Source organism: Temnothorax americanus, unplaced genomic scaffold, assembly GCF_048541705.1.
Source record: "Temnothorax americanus isolate GAGA-0224 unplaced genomic scaffold, ASM4854170v1 Scaffold27, whole genome shotgun sequence".
NCBI lineage: Eukaryota > Metazoa > Arthropoda > Insecta > Hymenoptera > Formicidae > Temnothorax > Temnothorax americanus.
In genome coordinates this window covers 2,016,501-2,043,030 of record NW_027509411.1, presented here as the reverse complement: position 1 = coordinate 2,043,030, position 26,530 = coordinate 2,016,501, and the positions used below count along the sequence as shown (strand labels likewise).

Sequence of the window (26,530 nt, the reverse complement as noted above, 5' to 3'; positions counted from 1 at the left end):
TATACATGTCTTTCTTCAGAGGAATTTCATGTTAAGAATAAAGAATTGTTGTGGAAGGTTAAAGGTTGACGAATACAAAATACAGTTTTACTTTCGTGTTTCGTTATTACGGATTAATGATATAGTATTATTGCTGGACACGAAATCGCCGGTACCGTTTGTCGCGCAATCAAAATATCCTTAACGTAGGCTTATATGAGCATTGTTAGTGGAATATCTCTTTCGTCAAGCGGAAATGATTTTTATCGTGAAAAGAATGCCTGGTTCATAAACTTTAAGTATTCTGACGAGCGCGGTTAATATTGCGACATATAGTTGTTTCAACGAGAACGCCCCGCTGTTGTTATTATAAGTACGAGAAAACGGAAAGTCGACGACCGCGTAAACATCTGCGTGAAGTAATTTATTCTTATTTAACTACGGCCCTTAGGTATGTGCAAAATAGTGGAAATTCATCCCGCGAGTAACACGGTAGTTCGGATATTTCCAGGGAATAATTTCCTTAACGAAAGCTGTTAATTATCATGTAAGACGCGCCTCGAAAATGCCTTTCAGATCCGTATGTGGGTTAATACTGGGTTAATACGGTGTGATGATCGAACCGATATTATACCGTCGCGCTCGCAAAGTCCCTACGCAATTATTTCTTAACGATCGAGGCATACCGTGCTCGTCTGCTGTGGATTTTTAATCGAAATCCATGCACATGGGCGCGCTTATATAATTATACACTCACACGGTTTTCTTTAGACGATTAACACGTCGTCAATCATGTATCTCTTTCTGGCTTTGTTATTTTTAGTATTTTTAGCAAATGCATTCCTTATAGAACGTTTTTCCTGATTGTTCATAAATTTTTACTTTTTTTTATCATACAATTTTTATCTCATAGAGCTTTTAGTTCTTGAACATAAATTATCCTTCTCTCTTTATCGTTGCGCATTATTGGAAACTATTAAATAGGATTAGAAAAAAACTTGTATGTTCGACAGATCTATTGAGATTACTCTTGTATGAGATTTGATAGAATTATTGAGGCCTATATTACGACAGCGTAGGATTACTCAAAACGTTTTTCTCTCTGGCTTCAATTTTATATCCTCGCTTTCCTCGGCACTCGATCACCTGCCATAAAACTGATGTCTATATATCGCACCTGAATTTCATAGTGCGTTTCTACATTCAGAAAGTGCTTTTCGTAAAATCATACTTCTCGCTCTATCGAGAAATGGATAAAAAATACTTTTATAGTGTTAACACGATTTTTAAATTTTTGATATAATTAATGGACTTCTTGATTTATCCCGAGTGAGTTTAAATTTTTCCACGTAAAACCCTAATGCGTAAAATTTTATACGTTAGGAAAAAATTCTGGAAATGCAAAAAATAAAGATCTGAAGATAAGGATACTTCGCATCACTATATAGGTATACAAAAATTATGTGTGTGATATTAATTTTATTATTTTATTCACGATCGATCAATATTCTTTGATAGAATTCTCAAAACGTTCTCTTAAGTATGTTTCTAAACAAATTTTAACTTAAAAAAGTTTGAATAAAAGTTCCGAAAAATCATTAAAGCTTATTTAGTCTTGTTTTTATCGTCTTGAACGCTATTCATGTGAAAAATTATCATTTTTTAAATTTATTTAATTATTAAGTAATTTAAAATGTAATTTAATTGTTGAACATTGGTAAGATTTGACTATAGTGTTATATTTCAAATATGTATGTTTAGAGGACAAGTATTAGCTGGTTACGTATATCCAGCTGTAAAAAAAGGAATATAGTGAATGCTGATGTGTACGCAAGAGAAACGATAGAAACTAGAGAATTAATATTTATATGGTAGGAGATAAGATAAAGTTTAATTTTGCTATTAGTGGATTTTTACGCGCGTTGAAGAATGCGCGCCACATTCGCCATAAGATATCTTCACTGAATTTGACTCACACGCAGGGTGTGTTCATAGATTTATTTCTTCGCGCCGCCCAGCTCCGCGCGGTTATTACCGTGTCTCTCGGCATGCCTGCGATAGGTACCTCCGGCAGCAAATAAATACAGTCGGGATGTGGTAATAGATAAAAGATCGGTTGGAAAATCGAACGACGTGCGTTTCAGCGAATCGGCGTTCCTCAATGTAACAAAATGGAGAGCGCGTGATTGCACACAGTTTACGGTGTTACGTCGACGGCACGTTTTACATTTACGCATTACCGGCGCATTATATACACCGGCGTGACACGTCAAACGACTTACGAAGTATTCGTTCGAGTCTCGGCGGTCGAATCGCTATAGAAAATGTCAAACGCGCTCGTGATTCACGGTAAAGCAATAAATAATTAATTTGCGCCGGAACATTTTTGTACGAGCTGCTTAAAAGCGGTGTTTCTCGGTAAGTGGCAAAACAAATTGTTTTCGCAGCACACTGGTATGCGATTCGAGTGCTAATTTACGACGTGACTTAAATTGATTAATCTTGTTGTTGCAGGAATTATAATTAGTCGCGGCGGTGATCCTCACGATACGAAGTTCAAATAAATACTTGAAAAGTAGACTTTCTAAAGATTTTGCAGACTCGGAATCTAGAAATGCGAAACCGTTCGCGTGACTCATTATGTGGCGCGACTTAAATTAATTAATCTCACTGTTGGGTGAATTTGTCGGCGGTCCTCACGGTAAAGTGAATTTACTCCCGAAAGTTGATATAAAAATTTTTCTGCGAGATACACGAGGAGCAGAGACTTCGTAGACTTCGGTGGAGAAGTCTGAAACGTGAAACCGTTCGTGCGTCGCGAGTGTCGCGACCCGCGACTCATTATGCACTTGGTGCGACTTCGTGCGTCGGTGTCGTCGCGTGCACACGCACGCAGGCGTGTTCGCGCGACATCAATAGCGCATATATACCTGTGTAAGCAGGGTGTATTGTCTTATAGAAATAGCGCAAATGCTCGATTATGCTTTTAGGAGTATATACAGCGATATATAGTTTACAGCGTCGACTTTCCGCATTGTTCTCAACAAAACGAACCGCGCCGACGTTGAATCAATAATCGGCGCGCCATTCGTGGTCTCCGGCCTTTGTTCGCGGGTTACTAAATTGTTGTCTGAGCCCCATGCAATAGAGATTTGAGCGTTGCGCCCGCGCGACCGACCGTCGAATGTGTCCGCGCGATATGGCTGTTTCCGTTGGTTTACGCGTGCACACATTTCGCGTTAATAATACTTATTAAGTTGTCGGAACGGAGAAATGAAACACCGTATATACTCGCATCTCTGATGCTGAAATTTAATTCGATATCTTGAGCAGCCCCGGGAAACGTCAGGAAAATATCACGTGGAAAACTTTGATATATATTACTCGGAATATCTTCAAGTATAAAAAAAGAGCGACATGCGATACATGTACAGACACCTATTTCGAAGAAAATTTAATTCAATTTTTATCAAATAAAATTTTACAACATAATTTATAACTAACACAAAATACATACATACATATATGTATTTTGCATTAGTAATAATTTATATGTAAACTATAATTATGAAAAATATAAAATTTAATATTTTTACAAGATGAGACGTTAGTAAATTATCAACATACGCATATTGTAATAATTTCATTTAATTATCCAAGAAATTATGCTTTTTATGAAAAACGATTACGTGTTGGCAAAGTCACGAATTACATCACGCGCGAGTGTAACAATTGTTAAGTAAAAATCGTCCGCTACCATACTAAAGGCGATCGTGACTGGGCCGAGTCTCAGAACATATGTTAGGAAATGCAAAATAACGCGGTCGAATCTATCCACGGAGATAAAACATCGGTGGTAACGTATTTGAAATAAATAAGTAGACATACCGGGAGTTTGCAAAACGGATCCCCGTCGACGTGCCCCGAACGAATAATCGGTTAATTCTCGCGCCGATATCCAACAGGCATCATTATTACGATCGTGTAAAAGCGTTGCATTGTGTGCCGTGTCGTTACAAGGCGTGGCACTTTGCGCACCAAGGAAGCACTGATACGCCGGCGGTGATAGCGTGCGCGGCACACGAGAGCCGGTGTGTGCCTTTCGACTTCAGGACGCTATCGCGGCCAGAGCGTTCGTGCTATCCTGAGTACCGGGACACGGAAACACCGGTGTGTGTATACTTTCAGGATTAGTGGCAGCCAGCTGCACCGCATTTGCTTCGCGTGACGTATTGCTCGTTTCAGATTTTTCCTCTTCCAGCAGAGATCAAAAATAGCAAACGTATATATGGATCGTTCTGTATCAAATCGCACAAGTTTTGGAGCAAATTATCGGAGTTTAATATCCGTTGGCAATCATATGTTTTTACATCTGTCTAAAATTGGCGCGTCGAAACAAGAAACGAGAAGGCAAAGATAAGGATCGGCAAAGGATTATAAAAATTGAATGACGTTATTTTCCCCGTTCATTTATTATGCATATCGATTAATTCGCTATCGTATTTATAACTGTATCCACAGCGCGGATACATACTGGTCACAGAAAACAAAATGTCACCCGCGTATAATCTTCCTTTGAGTACCAGTCCACTAACGTCTATCTAATACACATCGGACAGACTCGATTTTTAACGCGCGCGCTTTTCTCACCGGCAGCGAGTCACACGCGTCTGCAAAACGAAAGATGCCTCCCTCCCCCCATCTATAACAGGCCTTTAATCCTGTTCTCCGCCCGGATACTGGTACGTCCATCCTCGTTATCTCTAACTGTATTTCTAAAATAAACGCGGCGCAATATCGCGCCGACCCGCCAGCATGCAAATCCGTCCGTCTCACACCCTCTTCTAAGCCGCTTTTTTCGACCGATTCTCGGAGACGCTTCGCGGTCGACCTTTCGCGGAATCGCGACTGTCGTAGACGACGGAGGAGCGTTTCGTAAACGCCGTTCTTTGACATATCCCCAGCCGATGGAGTTCGGCCTGGCGCGGCGCGGCGCGGCGCGTCGCGATCAGCGCCCCGCGTTCCGCATCTCTCTCTCTCTCTCTCTCTCTCTTTCTCTCTCACGTATAGATCTTCGCACACGACTCGATCCTTTGGCTTTGTCGAAGGATCATGCGCATGTGAGTCGCGGCCGAAGCCGGAGCATCTCTCTTTGTCAGGGTTTCCCATAGCGTCCTCCTCGCTTTCGAATGTTCGATCCGCGACGTCGCTTGTCGCGGCCGCTCTTACAAGGAGTTCGTTATGTGGAAAAAGCGACTTGATCGCGCCGGTTGACGTGAGTCCGCGTAACTCCGCGTCCTATTCGCGTCCTATTATTTTCAGCGATTTTTTTTTTTAGCGAAATGTTCCCACCCTTGTCAAATAGTTATTTCCGTAAAACGCAACTTTTCTTATAAATTTGTTTCTTATATTATTTCTCTAAATTGTACAAGAAAAATAAACAATTTCTCTAAATAATAATCTATATAAAGTATCCTTTCTAATTATCTCTATCTACTGTCTATATCTCGCTCGTATCAATCTTCTTTGCTTACTTCTTAATTACTGGATCACGTTCTTTCCATATTCTCATTGCATCTTTATCTTTTCTATTAGAGATATACAATAATACAATATAACACCGCTTATACATCTTAATCGACATGAATTATTTTCTAGGGGAGAGACGCGTTTTCTCTTTTAATGATTTATTTACACCGCGTGTATTAATAAGTATGTGTTACGCCTGCGCACGGTCGAATAGACCAGAGGTTGAGACCGATGAGTTATACTCACGCGATACGCGCGGGGCTCGCGTCTCATTTACTTATCCTAACGGGCATTGATAAACGCTGTCGCGTCTTCTCTTTGGCGCCCTAGTTCTCACGCGTGTATAACGCCGCGCCGTAACCGCGGCGCGCGGTTGTGGGATTGTATCTGAAAACTATATCTATAGAAACGCGCGACTTCGTCGCCGGCGAAGCGAGAGCTCAGGAATTCGCGCTTCTCGCGTATAAGCGAGCGAAATAATTATTCGCGCCGCGGTGGGAAAATTATTCCAGCGGATCGATCACACCGGAAATGCGCGTGGAAAAAAAAGACGCGCGATTCGCGATAGCCTCGCCGGACTCGTTTGCATGTACCGCACGATATATCGATTAATCCTTTCACTGCCAATATTTTCTTTTTTTTTACGGTAAAAAAAAACGCGGGTATCGCGCGCTGAATCGTGGCCGATCGCTTTAAAGAACACCGGAAGCTCCGGTCTCCTTTGATCGCGATCGAATCACGTGTTCACGTGTTTGATTCTTCTTTTTTCGATCCGATCCTCCGCAGATTTCGCGATGAGTCAAATTGGGGGAGAAAGAACGGTCTATTCCGTAAAGATGGAAATATTACGACAGAGTGGATCATATTGCAATTTTTCTTAAAAGCCACGAACCTTTCTTTAGATCTTCGAGATATCCATGACTCTCTCTCTCTCTCTCTCTCTCTCTCTCTCTCTCTCTCTCTCCCTCTCTCTCTCTCTCTCTCTCTCTCTCTCTCTCTCTCTCTCTCTCTCTCTCTCTCTCTCTCTCTCTCTCTCTCTCTCTCTCTTGAGCGCACTACTGTGTGTGCAATGGTTAATAGATAAATCAGCTTTAAGTAGAGTGTTCCGGCGAGTAATGTCAGACCGAGTAAATCGCGAAGTCAGTCCGTCGCGGTCTTTACTTCGAAATCGATCACGTATTCTCGGCAGCGAGCGCAAGAAAGATCGATTCACGATCGAGCGCCGGCACGACGCCGACGCATAGTGGCGACGACTGCGGCGCGGGGTATATAGCGTCGGAGATATTGCGCATGATCGTTCCCTGAGAATCGATCAGTGATTAGAATGGGACCGCAGCTCCATTCGGGTACTCACTAACACTGAGTGCGCGTAATTTTATGTAATAAAAAGTCAGCAAAGGAATAACTCACCGGCCGATGCGCAGCAGCGGAGTTGTACACTGCGTCGATCTGTAACATAGAAATATTTTTACATTATAAAGCAAGACATATCCCCGATAATCAATACTTGAAGTAAATAATTACGCGGTCGTTAAATTTTTAAAACGTTATTTTAATAAATATTTTTGATTTTAAAATACTAATGCAAGAAATAATCGCGGCTGCCGCAAGCGGCTATAACATATTTTCGCATTGACTCGTTCGGCGCATAATTAATCCGCGAAAAATCGCGTAGTAAGTAATATCACGACCACGGTCTTACACACAGGTCTGGAAACTCTAGTGGTGGGGGATGGTCGTCTTTAGCGACGAAGAAAATAACTCGCTTTGTGACCGCAAGAGTCGCTGGCATCGGTCAGTGTACTACGTGGTGGGACAAGGACGGAAATAGTAATTAGTAAATTCAAAATCGTAAGTGTCAGATAGGCAATAATTGAAGTTCCAAATGAGGAAAGGAATAATAAATAACTTTGTATTAAGAAAAAACGTTTGAAATCTTTTATTATACAAATGCGCAAATTAATAAATTGATAATTTATTCTTAATTTGCAATATTTAAAGATGACGCAGTATGAGAGCGGTCGACTTGTATTAATTCCGATTTTTACCCTATGTATGCCTCGGTTTTATAAGATTAATTAGAACGTTAAAGGCTATGAGTAAAGAAAGTAAATAATGAAGTAAATAATAACCCGTTTTGAAAATCTATAGTTAATTTACAAGTCACAATATTTACATTCTCATTCCAAGAAATATCAATGCAGTTGCACACACAATTAAGGTCGATACCAACCTTTTTACCGTGACAGTTATTTAAAGAAAGAAAATATATGTCATATAAAAAAAGATTTACAGGAGAAAGATGTTATTTTCAATCCATGTCGCTGTCCATGTCCTCAGGAACTGAAGAAAGTCTTTCAACTTAGCTCAAAGAAATAATAAATGACTTCGCGTTAAAAATAAAACGTTCGAAATCCTTTTATTCGTTTTAAGAAAACCATTTATTCGTTTGTAAGTTTAGACAATTTCTTTTTTACAACAAATTTTTTAATTAGCTTTAAATTCTCCTGATGGGCATTTTGTCGCATTCTCAATCTTATATAATAAATTAAAGCATACGATAAAATATCCGATTACATATACGTATACGTGTCTTATACGTGTCCGTTTTACATTGCCCGGGATCGCTGCTCGCCACTTTTTAAATGAATCTATTTTTTTCGGGACTTTAAAAGCTGACCGTTTTACTTTTAAAGATTTATATCCCGTTTTGCAGTTTGGGACTATGCAAGAATTCGTCATATTTATTCTGATAAATTTAATCCACCAAAATCCTAAAAAAAAAAATCACTAAAATACTTAATAAATAAAATACCCAGGTAGCAAGCACTCGTCATTTTAACGTCAATTGACGTCAAAAGTCTGTCATTTTGACGTCTTTTGACGTCAATTGACGTCAAAATGACGAGTGCTTGCTACCTGGGTAAATTCTACTTATAAATTTACAAAAATAACACAATTTACAAATATATCCACTAAAGTACTTTTCTCAGTACATGTCATTTTTAAAAATGCACTTGAATTAAGCGCAATTAAAAGATTGTTGTCACGTTACCATGAGTTTACCATCTACACTTCGCGACGACAGCGATGCACGGTGACAACGCCGGTGAAATAAATTCTTCCTTGCTAAAACGACCATCCCCCACCACCAAAATCGGTCCGAGTTTCCAGACCTCTGCGTGTAAGACCGTGATCACGACCGTACGAATAAGAGAGAGGGCGCGATGTGTGTGTTCGCGACGTAATATTTCTTCTCGCATATACCGGAGATTGAAATTGCTCCGACGAAATTAAACTTGGAAAGTGGCGGAATCCGCCACAGAACAGCAAAATAATAAACAAATGGCAATTACCTCACGGTTGCTCCGCCGTTGCCCGATGCCTCCCAGGCCTCCTCCTCCTCTCCTCGGTCCTCCGCGCTCCAACCCCGATCCTCGCATCCTCGCATCTCTGTCGGCGCACTCACTCACTCGTTCGCTTTGACTCGTACATGCGTAAAAATATCGTCACTTGTGATCGCGCGACACTTTCGACACTTTGCGCGGCACTCTCGGTATTAATCTCGCGACGCGACGCGTGCTTAATTACACGGCGACGGAAGAATTGCAGCGGAAAAGCTACGAACGAAGCTGTACGATTCGCTCGACGCGTCCGTCGATGTCCCGCAGCCAACTTCACTCGCCACCTAGAAGCGACCGTCGCGAGGACACTACACTTGCGGCTTGTCAAGCGATTTTAGTTAACTGCAATTAAATTATCGATTTATGAACGCTGTCTATCCCCCGCACGATCGCCAAACATCAAAACACGATAAAATACGAGGTTAAACGTAATACGTTAAAGTCTCTTGCACAATGCCCTGCAACAGGAAATAGGAACAAGGAATAGAAATCAGAAATCATGTATAAATGCAGAATAAAGAGTGACACAGGCAAGGCAATAGACACAGAGTTTCCGTCACGTTGGAAATTATGTGCCTATTGCCTATTGCCAACCAATCATAGCATTCGAATTTTTTAGGTTGTAATTAACGATTTTTTTGTTATTTCCTGTTTCTATTGCCTGTTGCCTGGCATTGTGCAAGGGGCTTAAGACTGTGATCTGTGCATGATCGCTAATTACGTCGCGGCGAAAACGACGACAAATTCACTCCGAAGCCGCGCGACACGACGCGAGACGCGAGAGGCGAGCCAAGTTGACGGCTAATCTGAGAAAAGCGAAATTCGAAAGAATGTAATAATTCTAAAGTCAGTATTATCGAACGCGATACACCTCGGTATCGGTATAAATTTCGCGAAGTACATGTATTAAATACACATTCGATATCACATATATATAACAGTTTTCCGTAATCCGAAAACGGAGTCCGACGATACGTGCGTTGCTCCGCGCAACGATCTACGATCCGAGAGTCGGTAAATTCCAAGACGAGGTCGCGTGACGAGGGCGCCGCGCCGCGACTTTGCCATACCGTAAACATGATGGAGTGGGGGTAGAGGGTAGAGTGACTAGCACGGTGCGCGTCTCGGTGGGTCTAGTTACTTTACTCCCGCTCTATCCCCATTATTCGTGTTGCCGCGACGCCCGCGACCCCAGAAAACTGTGACACGTACATCGAATGATTAGCTAATACATGTGCTTCGCGGAATTTATACGGACACGAGGTATATCGCGTTCGATAATACTGACTTGTCGGAACGCAGCCGACGGTCCAATGAGGAAAATTGTTTTCGAAAAAGAAATTCTTTCATTACCATCGGTTGCGTTCCAAAAAACGCGCGGGCATGGCCGCACTCATCTTTCTCTCTTCTTCGACATACGACCGAACGTAGACTGGCCCTAGCCCTAGTCGATCTCGCTTTTCTCAACCGTCAACTTGATTCGCCGCTCGCGTCTCGCGGCGCGTCGCATTGTCGTTTTCGGAACACGGATAAAGAATACCAGCGGACGAATCGGAGTAATGCCCCGTGACGTGTTTAATAGCGATCACAGATCGCAGTCTCTATTAACGTCGTGCGTGTTTAACTTTGTATTTAATCATGTTTTGATATTTGGCAATCGTGGGAGATAGACACGAATGCGTGAATGTTCATAAATCGATGATTCGCCTGAGACAAGCAGCAAGTGTAGCGTCCTCGCGACGGTTGCTCTTGGCGAGAGTGGCGAGTGAAGTTGGCCGTGCGTCGTGCGATTTACGAAATTCTCTCCGCCATGTTAAACGTCTACCTGCGGACATCGACGGGCGTCGAGCGGATCGTACAGCTTCGTTCGTAACTTTTTCGCCGCAATTCTTCCGTCGTCGTGTAATTAAGTATATGCGCCGCGTCGCGAGATTAATACCGGGAGTGCCGTGCAAAGTGTCGAAAGTGTCGCGCGATCATATAAGTAACGATATTTTTACGCACGAACGAGTCAAGTGAACGCGAGTGAGCGAGTGCGCCGACGGAGATGCGACATCGGAGGAGGACCGAGGAGAGGAGGAGGGGGCCTGGGTGGCATCGGGCGACAACGGAGCAACCGTAGGGTGAGTGATTATTTATTTATATTATTTTGCTGTCCCCCCTGTGTGGCGGATTCCGCCACTTTCTCGAGCGCGACTTGATTCCTATTACGTGTCGTGTGACACTCATTACTCGTTCGAGATTTAACTCCGATGCAGTTTCGCCGGAGTTCGATCTCCGACGTTTGCGAGATCGAAAGATATATTACGTCGCGGAATGTCGCATCTCTCTCTTATTCGCACGGTCGTAGTATTGTTTGCATCACGATTTTTCGCGGATTAATAATACAAACGAGTTAATGCGGAAATATGCAGCCGCGCTTGCGGCGACCGCGATTGCATATTTTTTGCATTAGCATTTTAAAATCAGACGCTGCTTTAATGTAGAAATATTTCTATACGTTACAGATCCCAACGCAGTGTTACAACTCCGCTGTTGCGCATCGGCCGGTGAGTTATTTTCTGAAGCATTATATACCGGAGCTGATCCCTCATCTCCGATTGATTTCTCATTCGAGCGCATTTTTTGAAGACACTCCGGCCTTCGATGTCTCGCGAATCCTTGTCTGGATGAATGTTATCGCGATTGCCGTCGGCTGTCATATAATCGCGCTTATAATTTCACGTTTACGATGTATCCGACCAAATGACCCTTAGTAATGGTTTGGATGCGATCGTTTCCATCGAGCTCGAGCAGGTATTCGTAAAGATGAAAAAGAAGTTATGAAAAAAAAAATGAAAAATGAAATTGGATATTCCTTCTTCCGGTGCAGCGCTGTGTATCGATACGTTTTTTCTTTTTATTCTGCGAGAGTGCAATATCTGACGTTTATCCCGAATCGCGTTTAATGATCATTAGAGAACGATCGGGAGAAAGAAGAAACGATATTGCCGCGAGAAAGAAGTCGATTGAAGCGCGCATTTCGAGCGTTTCGTAACCCATAATTTAAAAAAATTGATATAATTATATAATACCGATCTTATATAATATAATTCTGAATATAATAAAATTCTAAAAATTTATTTCTAAAAATAATAATGACAAAAGGATGCTAGATCTTGGACATGAGTATATTCTTCGTATCTGTCTAAATAAATTTTTACAATTATATTAAAGTTTTATTTATAAGTGTATTTAAACTTTAGTTGCTCAAATTGCTTTCTCTCATGATTGATAGACAGCAGCGTGTTAGATTTATTTAATTTATCTGATGCGAGCTTTAATAAAAAATTGGAGAAAATGAAATCTTGATATTAGAGTCGAATAAATTAAGGTAGTCGTCTCGTCAGGGCATGTATTAGATAAAGTTTTCGATTTCGGATTTTATATCAAATTATATATGATCAGCTTTGCAGTCGATTTTTTCTGTGGCTCCTTACCGACTATTTACTCTAGAAAATCGATCTCGAAGATCACAAATTTTGCATTACTTCGTACAGACGGCACGAAAAAGAAGGCTCGATTTTTCGATTAGATGAAGTGAGAAAAAACATTGTTTTTGTACATTAGATTTCGAAGACTCCGATGCAACCATAAAATATATAGTTTACCGGAGATTTCGCTGCTAATTTTTTAGTTTATTTTAGTGAAAATGCGGTAATCGAGCAGACATTTTTTGGTCGAGGTGAGGTTGGGAAGACTTGGCAACGCCGCTGGCTAATCACTGTAGTTGCAGGTTATATGGGGCTCGTCTTTCTTAGCCGACGTGGATATAGTGATTGACACCCCTTCATGCGTTTTGAAACCCTTTCTCGGTACGTGTCAAAATTCAATCGAAAAGTATTTTTCTCACTTGTAACCCTTCTCGACGACTCGCTTGATCAGCTGATCAAAACGGAGTCAAATGAAAAAAATCACATAATTTGGAAAAAGTAACATACTTTGTCACGTATGAAATTTTACGCCATAAAAACCTACAAACAGTCACGTGACTAGCACGTAGCGAGACGCCTATACCTTAATCCTTCAATTTTTTGAAATTGGCCGTGGCGAGTGTTCCACAGTGGAACGGTGGTCACGCGACATTCACCCGAGGAAAAAGGAAGGCACGGAGAGCTCTCGGGATGGGTTTCTCTCTTTGGTGGTGAATTTCTCTTGCCGGTTGCTACCGCTTATCTCGAGGCCGTCACGAAGAGCCGGTTGACTCAATGTTGCGACGTTTTTTAACATCTCGAGCAATCACTTTTGAAAACTTCGAAGAAGATTGGAAGAAACACTTCGTTAAATATTGCAGATCTGTTTCTATATGTATGTGTCAGTCGTGATGAGTTATTGCAATCTTATCGCGACATTTTATAAAAACAATCTGTAAATATCATTTAATTTCAATTTACGGAGCGTTTATAGAACACGCATAATATCCATATAAATTACGAAGCGTCTATGCCTTGCATTTTTTATTACCGATGCCAAGAATGTCCGAAAGAAAAAAAGCGGCGAGCGTATATAATGCGCAACCTTGCGAAATATGCAAGTGTTCTCGGATGATACCTTCGCGAAGCATCGAGACGTTTAGCGCGAGGGGTACGAGAGGAAGGGAGAGGAATGCGAATAGCGAGGGGGCGAGGGAGATTAAAAGGGGGAGAGACTTTGTCGGTTGGCAAAGTCGAGGCTGCCGAGCCACGACTTGACATCGCTGACCCATGGCGTTTCACGATACATGAAGAGGTCGCCGAGGAACGCCGAGATCGCTACTTGAACGAGCGTACCGCCCGTTAAGTAGGCGGCACGAACGATCCCGACGGATTAATCGCGGAAAGTGTGAAGCGACCTGAAGCGCACGGTAGGTCTACCCGGCAGCGAACCGTTGCTAATTCGCAACCGAGGAGGCCGCGGGCCGCCGTGAACGCCGACACTGTGCGAATTTAAGATTCCCCGCGGCGTATTACACAGGCCGCCGCCTGAAAAGGTATCCATCAGTGGTGCAAGCTTGTACTTGGGGCAATTTACGGCGAATCTTCTCGGCACAAATTCAACGCGAAGCTTGATTACCGGACTCAGCACACCGTGACAAAGAATTTCAACCGTTTAGCCGAGATAAAAAGATATTCCGAATCAGGAATGGGATGCGAGCATTGTTGTATTAATTTAGAGATCCTTATCTTTTGAGCGTTAATTTCTATGAACATTAGCCACGGACATATATTATATTGCTACATGGAGAGAAAGCTCATCTCTTAATCTCCTTTATTTTGTACTCGTTCTTGAATCCTTAATAACGATGAATATATATATATATATATATATATATATATATATATATATATATATAAAAGATACTGCAGCATTTAATTACTTCGTTATTCGATCTGCGTTATACAATGTAGTTATTGACAGGTATACCTGTTCAGATAAGTAATGGATAGGCGTGCGGAGTAATCTAAGATATTGCAAAGTACGGAACGGCTTGAATAATCTAGCAACTTTGCCGGTGAAACGCATCCAGGCGTTGCTAATTTCAGCGTATATGCAACGATGTATCGGAGTGATACCCGATTCTCGTCAGAGGGAACGAAAGTGCGGCGGCTGCAGCAGCCTCGCGTCGGACTTTGCTCTCGGCAGCACGGCAATCGCCGATCCGATTACATATTCATATTTTTAGCGTGCAACTATTTTCGCATGCAGAGTCGCAATTAACGCAGGGTTGAGAAAATTAGAGTACCGTTGGAAAATCAATGTCTGCGAGACGTGCTTAGCAAATTGCCGTACGCGCGCTGCAATTTATTCCGTTTTGCAAAACCTACAAACTACAGTCATCTCGTCATTTACGGCTCGGCGGTGATCTGTACAGATTAACGTTACAAAATGAGTACCGAATAATTATAAAACGGCCTGTAAGCCTTTTTGTAATCTCTTGACCCGACGAAGAAACTTAATTGCTGCATAAATCATTACGCGTCAAACCAAAAACTTGTAACGGACGTACGTTTTTTGTGACATACTTTTTAACATAATATTTTAAAATATAATTTAATATTTTTAAAGTCAACGATACATAAGTTCGTCAGTTATAATCTACAGCGCCTTTTTTTATTATCACTGTAATCGGACGCGCCTCGATTTGCAGTCTCTTTAATACCGTTTATTTATATTTAATTCTCCCGTCGCGAAAGGGAACGGAGTGACACGAAAGCACAACTGATTGAAGCAATATGAAGAAATTCGGCGAACCGGAACGAATCCGGAACGTCAGAGTAGTAGAGCGTTCTTGCTTCTTGCGAGCACCTTCACCTGGAAGAGTGGACATCCTTGAAGACCTCTTTCCCTCCCGGCTTTTTTCGTCGTGTCAATTATCCTGTAGCGGATATTCTCGCGGCTCGAATTAATCTCCACTCGAATTAATTTACGTCACGATGTAAAATCACGCGCTTGTGCGGTTCACCCCGTGCAACTGAAACGTGCACGTGAATTTTAGCGATTAGATCGTGACCGCTTACCGAGGGATCGTCATGCCGGAGAAGAGCAGTTATTAATTATGCTTGTCGGATGAGGGTCAATATCGTTTATCGGCGAACTTAATCATATCACTCAAAGCGTGCCCGCTGACAGCTCGGTTTGTGATCGTGAAACTTAAATGCGCGCGGCGCAAGGCATTTAAAAACTAGCGGAGCGAAATTGCCCGGCCCGACCGATTTCGTCGTCGCCGTTCTGAAGTAACGGAAAGAGGCTACGGGTCCAAGGTACAGGGAGGATAAACGTTTGCGGGTCAAACATGACCTCGTGAGCCCCGCGTATTCCCCGCGGTCACTCCCGTTTCGACACGTGTTTGCACAAAATTATTATCGCGTCAGTGGACGGCGTCGTAAGAAAATATTTTTCGAATACAGTCTCCCGGCGTGGTTGTACTCCCGTCATTGTTGTTGCACACGTTTTGCGCACGGTCGAAGCTGCGGTTACAGTTGCCGAAATCTCTTCGAAAACATTCCTCGCACCTCTCGTTTCTTTCGTTTTTACTCTCAACCAGTTTAAAAGAGGCGCTCGAGACGTCGACGCCACGTTGCGACGGTTAAAACGACGAACACGAGTGACTCTCCGCTGACCTCCTTTGTATAATCTTCATTCGAAGCTTCATTAATTTCGCCTTAATCCGATCGCAAACAGATCGGATCTTCTCGCAACATAACTCGCTTTTACTCGGCGCATGAAAATATATTTATTACAGCTACTCAAAATATTCGATAATTTAGCCTCTTCCGGTAATCAGTGAATGCAATTAGTCAGAGAAAGCGTCGATATCTTCAATCAGACTTTTGCAGAACCATCCATAATGGAGATTTTACTTGATATTCTCCGTTATCCAATACGTGATGTTACAACGTAAATATTACAAACATAATGATGAAATAAACGATCCTGACGTGCGAGTAAATTATGTTCTTTAACATCGGATATTTTTCGTGAATTAATGTTCTGCGGACAAAACTTGTCGCCAGGTACACCGTTTATATCTGATATATATATATATATATCAGAGAAAAATATTGGAAATATAAAAGCAACGCGCGTAAAGGCAATACCGTGTCTTGCATAATGCATACGGAAAGGAAGCAATAAAACGTTATATTTTATTACATATTAGTTTGCGCTTACGCACCAAGTAAAGAATATATTCCGGTAACGATAATATATTTTTATTTTTCTTCGCAAATATACTTTATTATCCGCATTATTAGTTACATAGTTTTGATTTTGTTAAATCTTTAAATTCATCGTCACATGTATTTCTACTGATTAATATGCCAGACTGAGAATCACACGACAAACACGTGGAAAGACATAATAAACGGTAGTCGACGGTTTCTCTTCACAGTGCACATTTTGTAGCCTCGAAACATTTCGGTGAGTAATATACCTATACCTACCTTCAAGTAACAGCAATTAATTTTATTTTGGCGGTCAGATGTCACTTAGAATAGACACCTGCTGACCGAGGTGACTTTCGAATCAATTTTGATTAATATCATTTTATTACCAGCTCGCTTCCATCTTAATTTTACTGTCACGAAAAGTGATGGGCCGAAGGACTTCGGCGACGGCGGCGTGCGTTTATTCCGCCGCGCTGCCCAAGTTAGTTTGTTTTGTCATTGCAGCCGCAACAACCGATTAACATTTAAATTCGGTAGAAATTATCACGTCCGTCACAGAGCCGGGCGGGCGTGTCGGAAATTCAAGGCGACCCGACGATCTGTAAACCGTGACATGAGTTGCGTGCTCGTTGGGAAACGAGTCGGTGAAATATATTAGGCTATCGATGCCTCAAGGGCAACGACGAGCAGCTCGTAAATCATCCGGGTCCGTCGGCCGAGTTTCTTTCCCCGGGTGGAGCTTTGCGTTCGTAATTGGTTACGAACTAACTCGATTCGTTCAGCTGTCAGTGAATCCGCCGGGTATTGATTTCTCCGACGGGAATCCGTAAGCGATATTATTCGGAAGAGCTAGCCGGCGAGAAATTGATAACAATTATGCTGCGTGGATATCAAAAGAAACAAACTACACGGCGCGATTGATCCACGATGATTCGAATCGCGGATTATTAAATCATATATACGTTTGGCCGACTATATCGGAGCCCGGCGTGATTCCAACACTGATTATTGCGCAATTGCGTAATTATCTGCGATTAAATTGCCCGCACGCTTCGGAAGGAGGGACGTTCTTTCGTCAGCTGTGAGAAAGTAAATCAGAAAAGGATAATTAGTAAAGTGATGATATATGAAGGAAGGAATAATTTTATAGAAGCAGACATATATAATTTTGATGTTTTTTTATTTTCTTACAACTGAAATATATTATTTCTCGGGAAAGTCTCGCACTGGAGAAAGTATAAAATATCATTTTAGTGTATTGTTATTTGCGGTTAAACACAAATTTAATTAATAAATTTTGATTATTTTTCCCCTTATTTTACGATCAATCTAAAAGTAAGATTATTACGATATTATGTCGGAATTACAAAGCTATACCACTTTGCAACATCTTGTATATGCGCGTTACGCGGTTATAAATCCATGCTCCAGATTTTTTGCAAGACAGCGAACGCCGTCTTAAATTGTAGCTAAATAATCGGTGTGCATGGCATCACGCATGCATGATTCATACAATTACGCGCGTGTTTTAACACGCGCGAGAGGGTTAATGTTCTCCGGTCTTTGACGGTATAATCGCGATATAATTTTTACGCGTTACACTCGCCTCCCGCCATCCTCGGGCCGGAGCTCGGCCTTACGGGCCGAGTCCTTTTTCCATCAGCCGTTGCGCTGGTCCTGCACAACCGACGAGACCGGTAACAGCTCTGCTACTTCTTTCGAGAAAACCTGCAACGCCCGCGTACGTGCGTTTATGCCAAGGAGAGAACCGCGATAAGCGTCGACAAGCCGCGATGCAATTACGCGATACGCGATCGGGTGCGCGGACACTGGTGTGCGTCGATAGTTTTTGCAATGTGCTCGATCATAATCGGTCGACTTATCGAACCCTCCCTCCGTAGAATTAGTTCGTCAGCGCAACGCTTGGGTAACGCATAATCAGCGAGAATAAACAGGCAAATATCATCTGACGGCTTACAGCCATCAGACACACCAGTCCTTTCTCTATATCGCTTTTCAAATGTCTCGAGAGCGTAAACTGGATTTTTGCGTGACTGAACATCAGAATTGAACGAATGAAAGACAAGACTGTAAAATCACTATAATTATTTTTGCGATATATTAATATTGTTAAATTTTTCCTCTTGAATCTTTATTTTTCTAAAAGTACTGCGTCACAAGCACGCGTATCAAAGTTTATTGGCGATAGTTCTCGATGACTCGCGTACTATGGGAAGTGCCATGCATACTTTTTGCGTCTTGTAGAATTCTTTACGGACTCGCCTATATCGCAGCAAAGCTGCATTTCCACGGTCGTTCGCACGCATTATGTATAAAGCGGCAAATCAATTTTCTGAGGTTGCGTGATATATCTGCGAGCAGTGTCTTTCAAAGTTAATAGAAAAGAAGCTTGAAAATTATATACGTATATATGCTCGGCGGAGACGACCGGAAACTTACTCATTCGTCGGTCTCATTATGCGATGATTGTATGGCGCGGTACGTACGAGGGTCAGAGTTACGCACCTCGGCACTTTCGTAATCCGTTTTATAATGCAACTGTCCGCGAACACTCGACGTATACACGGGAGCATTAATGCCGTCCGATCCGCACATTCAACGGCGAGATTTCTCTGTAATATTCAAGAAACGTATCTTTTCGCTCACGCTACAATATGTAAATTTCGCGAAAGAACGGAAAGGATCTTTTTCGCGTATCGAACAGCAATTAATGCTATAATGATCATATTCAATTGCGTCAAATTACGTGCGTATGAGAAAAAAATAGATTTGCCTTCCCTATGTAGAGTTTCCTGGAAACGCTCGGCAATTCCCAAGAATTTTGCACAATCTTTAATAACCGACCTTAGAATTTACACACACCATTTTTTTTTACATTTTGACTGCTGTGCCACACATCTGAGTGACGCATGACTTTCCATCATTCTTTTGTGCATGACGGTTTTATTTATCGGGTTAAAAATAATTTTATTACGTATTTCAGACATTAAAAAACAATGAAGAAATAAAACAATATATTGATAAAAATTAAAATAATACAATAATATATTGGATGTATTAAAAATAGAACAATTCTTTTTTTACTTATCTTATATCTTTTTCAATCACAAAACGATTTATTATTTCGGTTTGTGATGGTTTTATTTATTTCATCTGAAATTATATCGTTAAATATATAATATAAATACATAATAATATAAATAACATATAATATAGGTATTTTATTTATTTTCTTGTATAGTTTATTTTGTAATCTGACTCTGCACATTTTTTAAACAGCTTTTATATTTGGTTATTACTTGGACATCTCGCTGGTTGATGGACGGTAGACGTAATCTAAGGCAGTAGATGTAACCCCCTCCCCCCGTAACCTATTCGAACACTACGAACATGTGGATCGCACTGTAAGCCCCGGCTAAGACACGATCCCCGCTACTACCGCTTATGTATATAGTTGCGAGAACATATTTCATCTCTGAAGAATACGTAAAGAAAGTTCCCGGGAGGACTTTGGGCCAAGCATCCGCGCCGCGCGCGTAACGCGATACATCAACGATCGAATTAGAAGCGTGAAGGAAAAAAAAGAAGGTATAGAACAAAGAGGCGCGGCGTAATTACAGAGCGAAACGCGTGGACGCCCGCGGGGCTGGCTTCTCCGTACTACTTCACGCACGGTCGTAAACTATTTATGAGCGCGTCCGTCGTTGGCACGTATAGTCCTGATAATTATGAGCCGCGGGGACGACGAAAGGATCCGTGAAGTATCTGGCTTGATGGATTAGGCCGATTCGCGGAACCGTGTCGAGCGCAGCGCGCGACGACAGAACAGCCGGTGATCGACGAATCGTTGCTCGCGGACGCACGCGGAGATCGATTAGCGTGGATCGATGGAGTACGATTGAAACGCGGTATGGTAATCGATCGTGTGTGCATGCCCGATTTATAACCTTTTTCATACATAATAAGGAAGAAATATACACCGCTGGATAATGGACTGTTGAATATGTGGGCGTAAAACGACGCGGAAGAAAGTTAAAGAGAAACAGTTTTACATAACGATAATCATCAGATGTTCTGTAGTGTTAGCCAAATTTGATAGGCTTCCTTCAATTTTTTTATAACGTAGAAATTTTACAACACCATAAGTCTTCTTTTCTCCATTAACGACTTCAGTCACGACCAATCCATCATTTTAAAATTGGTGTTTTAATCTATTTACGTAAAATATGTTTTAAATAATGTAGTTTCTTCATTATCTTTTAACTGAGAGAGTATTTTATATACTCGTTTCAGGTCAATATTTATTCAAGAAAAGCTCATTTGAAATTTGATTGAGACGTTCTTTAATTTTTGTATAGGACCGTAGAAATTTTATAGAATTACAAATCTTCACTTCTCCATTGATGACTTTACAATTACGATCAAGCGTTATTTTAAATTTATATTTTAATCTATTTACATAAAATGTATTTTATATATATATAAATTATTTATTTTCCATTGTTAGTATTATTTATTTAGTTTCTCAGTTGTCTTATCTGAGAGAGAATGCTTTATATACCCGTTTCAGGTCAATATTGATTTGATAAAAGCTCATGCTTCGTAGAAGATGGGTGCCTTCAGGAATTATCTACATAACATGTATCATTCTTCCAAGCGATTGATTTGCCATCGATGCCCCGTGTATTGTTCCCGCTTTAGGTATCGATCGCAAAGCAGCATCTATCGGAGTCACGCTCTGACCCATCACCACTCGCGGGCGGTGATTTATTGCGAAAACGCCGCGAGAGCATCTCGTGGATCGATAGGCCGAGATCGGCGAAGATCGACTCGTCGATGCCGAGTCGTTGAAGCTTTTAACCGAGTTCGAGCGGCGCTAACGGGTTAATCGGCGAGAAACGAAAATCAAGCCGGTGAGCGGCTTTATGAACATTATGAATATTATTAATAAGACGAGGAGATTTATATGTAGAATAAGATACGCCCACGTGGGTCGATCATTGACCGTCGACTCGCACGCCAAGGATGAAATTAACAGCGCCGACGTGTTGTAGGTTTTACCATGCTCACGGGGTTTTATTGTTAGTTAGATGTTTGATCGTTGCATCAGTCAAAGTGACCTATATGCTCAAAAGTGCAGAAATATGTTCATAACTGTAAATCACACATATTATACTAAGGAGGTTTTAAGAGGTTCTTAAAGTTCCGGAGGGCAATGAAATAAAATATCACAGAAAAGTAAATGGACATGTATCGTATATATACATACAACAGTCTACGTTCGTACAGCATAATGAGAAATTTTCATTGAAAATGTGAGAAGAATAAAGATAATTTAAATAACTTCTTAAACGAAACTGCACATTTCAAATAAGTTCGATTGGTTAGTTTGATTGTATATTTGTGATCGTTTTTAAAAATACTGGAATAAATTTTTTATTTAAATGTCTGAATTAATTTGAAGTTAAATTGTTTGCATAAATGCTCTTTTGTGTTATAATTTAATATTAGCATTGCATTTATTCTAATGTTTTAATGCATATAGGTATCTTATATACAAATCTTATACACAAATGCGAATTTATTTCTCTAAAATTGAGAGTTAATTTTCTCAAGAAAGGGATATCTCGTATAAAATGCCGAGTGCTACGAACGATATGTTACTATCTGTTATTCAACTCGGCGGAATGATACATCGCCGACCGCTGGTTCTCTTCCGGCGATGGAGAAAAAAAAAACGTTTCGCGTAATAAATTATTCGAGATATAGTTCCATTATCGCGATGTTTTACGGCCGTTTTCGCGGATGGTAACTTACGTATTGGAGACGAGACGAGGTTGAACCGAGCGGATCTCGGGAGATAAATCGCAGGAAACGCGTGCTGACCGCGCAGAGACGAGCGAAATTAATTGCGATGTTTCAGGCCCGGATTTTTGCGAGTGAATAAAAAATACCTGCGCGCGCGATGTATTATTCGCGATACATCAGGTCAGTTATCATGATACTTATCCACTTTTTACGAGGCTAATGCGAACCACGAGAGCCGGTACGCCGTGATGAACGTAACAAGCCCTGGGCGAACGTCTCGGAAGCTCGAGAGATGTAATTAATTCTTTCGGAATACATCTCGCTTATTATTTTTCGAATGTAGTCCGTAGAAATCTACGATACGCCTGCATTTTGTAATTGTCACGGAAACACTGTGACAAGTATTGCTAAGATAAGAAGTCACAAGATATCGTAAATATCGCAAGATCGATACGAAATGTCATATTGTCACAAATAATATTAGATACGTAAACATGTTTGCTTTAAAAGATCCATATAATTTAGAGAATCTTCTCGAAGTAACATCGAGTTATGCAACATCGATTTCGGACGATTAATCCTTTCTTGTTTTTCAATTCGGCGGTTGTCATTAACGCAGTGATGATTCCGAGTTCCTTAAATGGTTAATCCAATAAAGCTGCATTCGCGGGAGTCCCTTTGTCCGTGGCAAGACGAAGGATCGACGGTTAAAAGTTAAAAGCGTCTGAATGGATGTAAATTGGGACGAGCGCGAAATCTCGGCCGCGGAGGGAGTCCCGAGATATGTCGGTGCGGTGAGATGTGTCTCTTCACCTCTTCATCTTCTGTGCTTCATCTTATTGAGCGTGTCCGCGTCAGGCACATCCGTGAAAAGCGGCGTTTCTCCACGCTGTCCGCGAGAGTTATACAATTTGGCTGACATAGACGAATTGCCTCGTAGCCTCGGACCGGGCCAGACTTTGCAACCGTTTCTACTGTCCGAAATTTAAATCAAACTGGACACCCACGTTTCTCCTTTCGCAAACTTCCACTTGTTTTTTTTCCATATAAGATTTATTAAGCCTTTCCTTCAGTACTTTCTGCCGATCGATTTTATAACTCGACGCAACGTCGGAAAATATAAAATTGTCTTCTGACATACTTATTTTAACGATATATTGTAACGTAAGTGAAATTTATTCGACTAATTCCAAATTTTATTTAAATGTTTTTTTGTATCATTGCTAAAGTATAGGATATAAAATATACAAGTTAAAAAAGGTTAAGATTTAAAAATTAAATTGTTATTTTTTTACGTTTTGTAATGTGATATGACAATTTAATTCCTTACGTATTACAATTCTTTATACAGTGCCCAAAGTAAAAAATTTTAACAAATATAAAAGAAAATCTGAGTTTAAATATTTGCTGGCATTCTTATATATATGTAGTATTATCGATGTTCTGTCATAATATTAAAATTCATTATTGCGATAAAAGACATAATTAACGTGCCACTACTGTAAATTATTATAATTCTTTGAAAGACAAAATAACTTTCGACAGTTACAAATCATTATTAATATCTTGTAGACGTCAATAAATAGTTAATAAATCACAATGCTTATCTCATTGTTTCTTATAATATATGTAAGAGTTCCAACACATCGCGCATAGCCTTCTTAATACCACATGGTAATTTAACATACTGTAATTTAACATACTGTTTTAAGTGGCATTTCCTACGGGGTAAACATGTAAAGAACATTATAAAGAACGTTTACACTATAAGGAGCGATCATTGATGCTTAATTCGACGAGACAAAAATGCGGCGGTATATTATTGAGAGAAGATATACAGCCTGCCGATGTAATCTCTTTCCCAACTGTATGCGCTCGTTAACAGAAAAACAGCGGTCGCGGTGAGATTTACGTACGGATTTCGAGCTAACGAAGCGTCGTTCTTTAAGCATGTCGTAACCCTTGAAAATCGTAAGTTGTTCCTTACGGGCAAAAGGATTAAATCACAGATGCAGGTTTAACAATAATGGAATTTAAAAGAATTGTAATTGAAAATTTCATAATAAATTCGCTCATATGTAAAGACATTATTACTCTTAATATTTGCAAAAAAATTTTTACCATTTATTTGTTATTGTACGTGAATTTATAAAATGCATATATCTATAGATGATAATAGTGAATATGCTCAGTTTTATTTCACGTAAATTTGGGTTAATTTGTTTCAACATAATTAATACATACAACTCATTTATTGTACTTTGTTTTATTGACTTCAAATCATAAATGCGTTACGAAATCCGGTTCTTCATATTGCATTATATCATAATTTCGACAGAATACAAGTCAGTTCAATAACAATGAATCCTGGGCGTTTATTTGTAATAACATTTGTATTATTGTATTTGTAATAACAAATATATGCCGTGGGGGGTTATGGCGATGGTGTACGGCGCGTTAATGGTCTATTCGCGGTAATACCACAAAAGCATTGCATACTGTGAGATCGGCATGTCGATCGTGTTTGATCGGCCCGACCAAGGTCGATCATGATTTGCACCCGTGAAATATTATCCTATTGTACCGACTTTTTTTCCGGCATCTTTCGATCTCTGACTTACGCACGTACGCAACAGGATATCGAAGGCAATTACAAAAGGCGAGAAGCAAGTATCGTTAAATTGTGATTGTGCAAAAGCGCGATTACAAAAACGATTCGGTTCAGCGCAACGCTTTCCAGCAAGCTGCACTGTAGAGCGTGAGATGACTATGCAATAAAAAAGATGACAGAACAATCTGCGGTTTAATGAGAAACCGAGGAATTCTTAGGTTCTTATCGCGTTATCATCGCACTTTTATCAAGATGTCGTGCATTGTAGTCTATCCAAAATTAAATGTCGCAATCTTAGCGTGCCTTTATCGGATCCTTCCGGTTGTTTTATGGATCAGTCAGCAGCGAACGTATCATCGTAGAGTAATGCATCCATTTCAGGTGGTTAATTCGCCGCATTGGCGATGCACCAATGTCGAGAGGAAGCATAATTCTCCACTTCCTACATGCGGATCAGCTCTCCCGGTGAGAGAAAAAGAGAGAGAGAGAGAGAGAGAGAGAGAGAGAGAGAGAGAGAGAGAGAGAGAGAGAGAGAGAGAGAGAGAGAGAGAGAGAGAGAGAGAGAGAGAGAGAGAGAGAGAGAGAGAGAGAGAGAGAGACTTCGGCGAAACGGTCTGCACGCCAGAAGTTGTCAACCCGTTGGTTGTATACGGAGCGCACACGGCACGCATGCACGTACGATGCGGTCGGCGTGTGCAGGGGTGTGCGATACGTGCGCCGGTGGTTTGACATCCGCTATACATTCACTATTGCACAAGCGATAGATAGGCCTCCTTGCACCGGTATCGCTCTGTCCCGCACGGAGCGAATTCTTCGTTGTTGCGGACTCTGCACACGCCTTGGTACACACCCTCGCGAGTAGGTGAACACCGACTCTCCGCATCTCCTACCATCGTCGTCGTCTTCCTCTCGCCTGGCCGAAACCCGCCGCGAGAGAAAGAGAGAGACAGGGACGGAGTGCAGGGAGAGAGGTCCATTTTTATTCTCTTCCTTGTGTGCTCGGATAGGTTCAGCGACGTGTGCTCAAGCGGGCACACGGAGGTGCCAGGATTTACGCAAGACGGAATTTATTCATGCTACAAAATTCTGTTATGCTATTAGATTAGCACTGGCATTCTTGCTAGCTGCTGCGTGATTATATCGACTGCACAGGAAAGAGAAGAAGAAATGTGTTGCAAGAAGTGGAAAAGATATAATGAAACTTTTCAACTTAATACATTCAACAAAATCATATTTCGTGTATTGTTAGGAAGATTTAGTCGCAAGTTTACGTATAGAGAATGTGCAAACATGTAAAAAATACGAATATCGCTTTACAATAAAAACAAATTATAGATAATCTTATTTCACAATAGATATTAATTGTTCTTTAAATTTCTTGCTTCTGGGTAACAGACAAAGAGATATACATTGAGAAAAAAAATGTGTTAATCCCAAAAAATATTTAATCCGATACGAGCAACTAAATATATTTTAGGTAGTTTAACTAAACA

The 26,530-nt window shown here is 40.9% G+C and overlaps 1 long non-coding RNA gene across 1 annotated transcript in view; it reads left to right on the top strand.

The window, feature by feature from the left end:
• The first annotated feature begins 10,536 nt into the window (after window positions 1-10,536).
• The window catches only part of LOC143899383 (uncharacterized), a 138,650-nt gene continuing 122,656 nt past the window's right edge, over window positions 10,537-26,530 (top strand). Inside the window, exons 1-2 of the long non-coding RNA XR_013257472.1 lie at window positions 10,537-11,035; window positions 11,420-11,461. This is a non-coding gene — a long non-coding RNA (uncharacterized LOC143899383). The remainder of the gene's footprint in view (window positions 11,036-11,419; window positions 11,462-26,530) is intronic.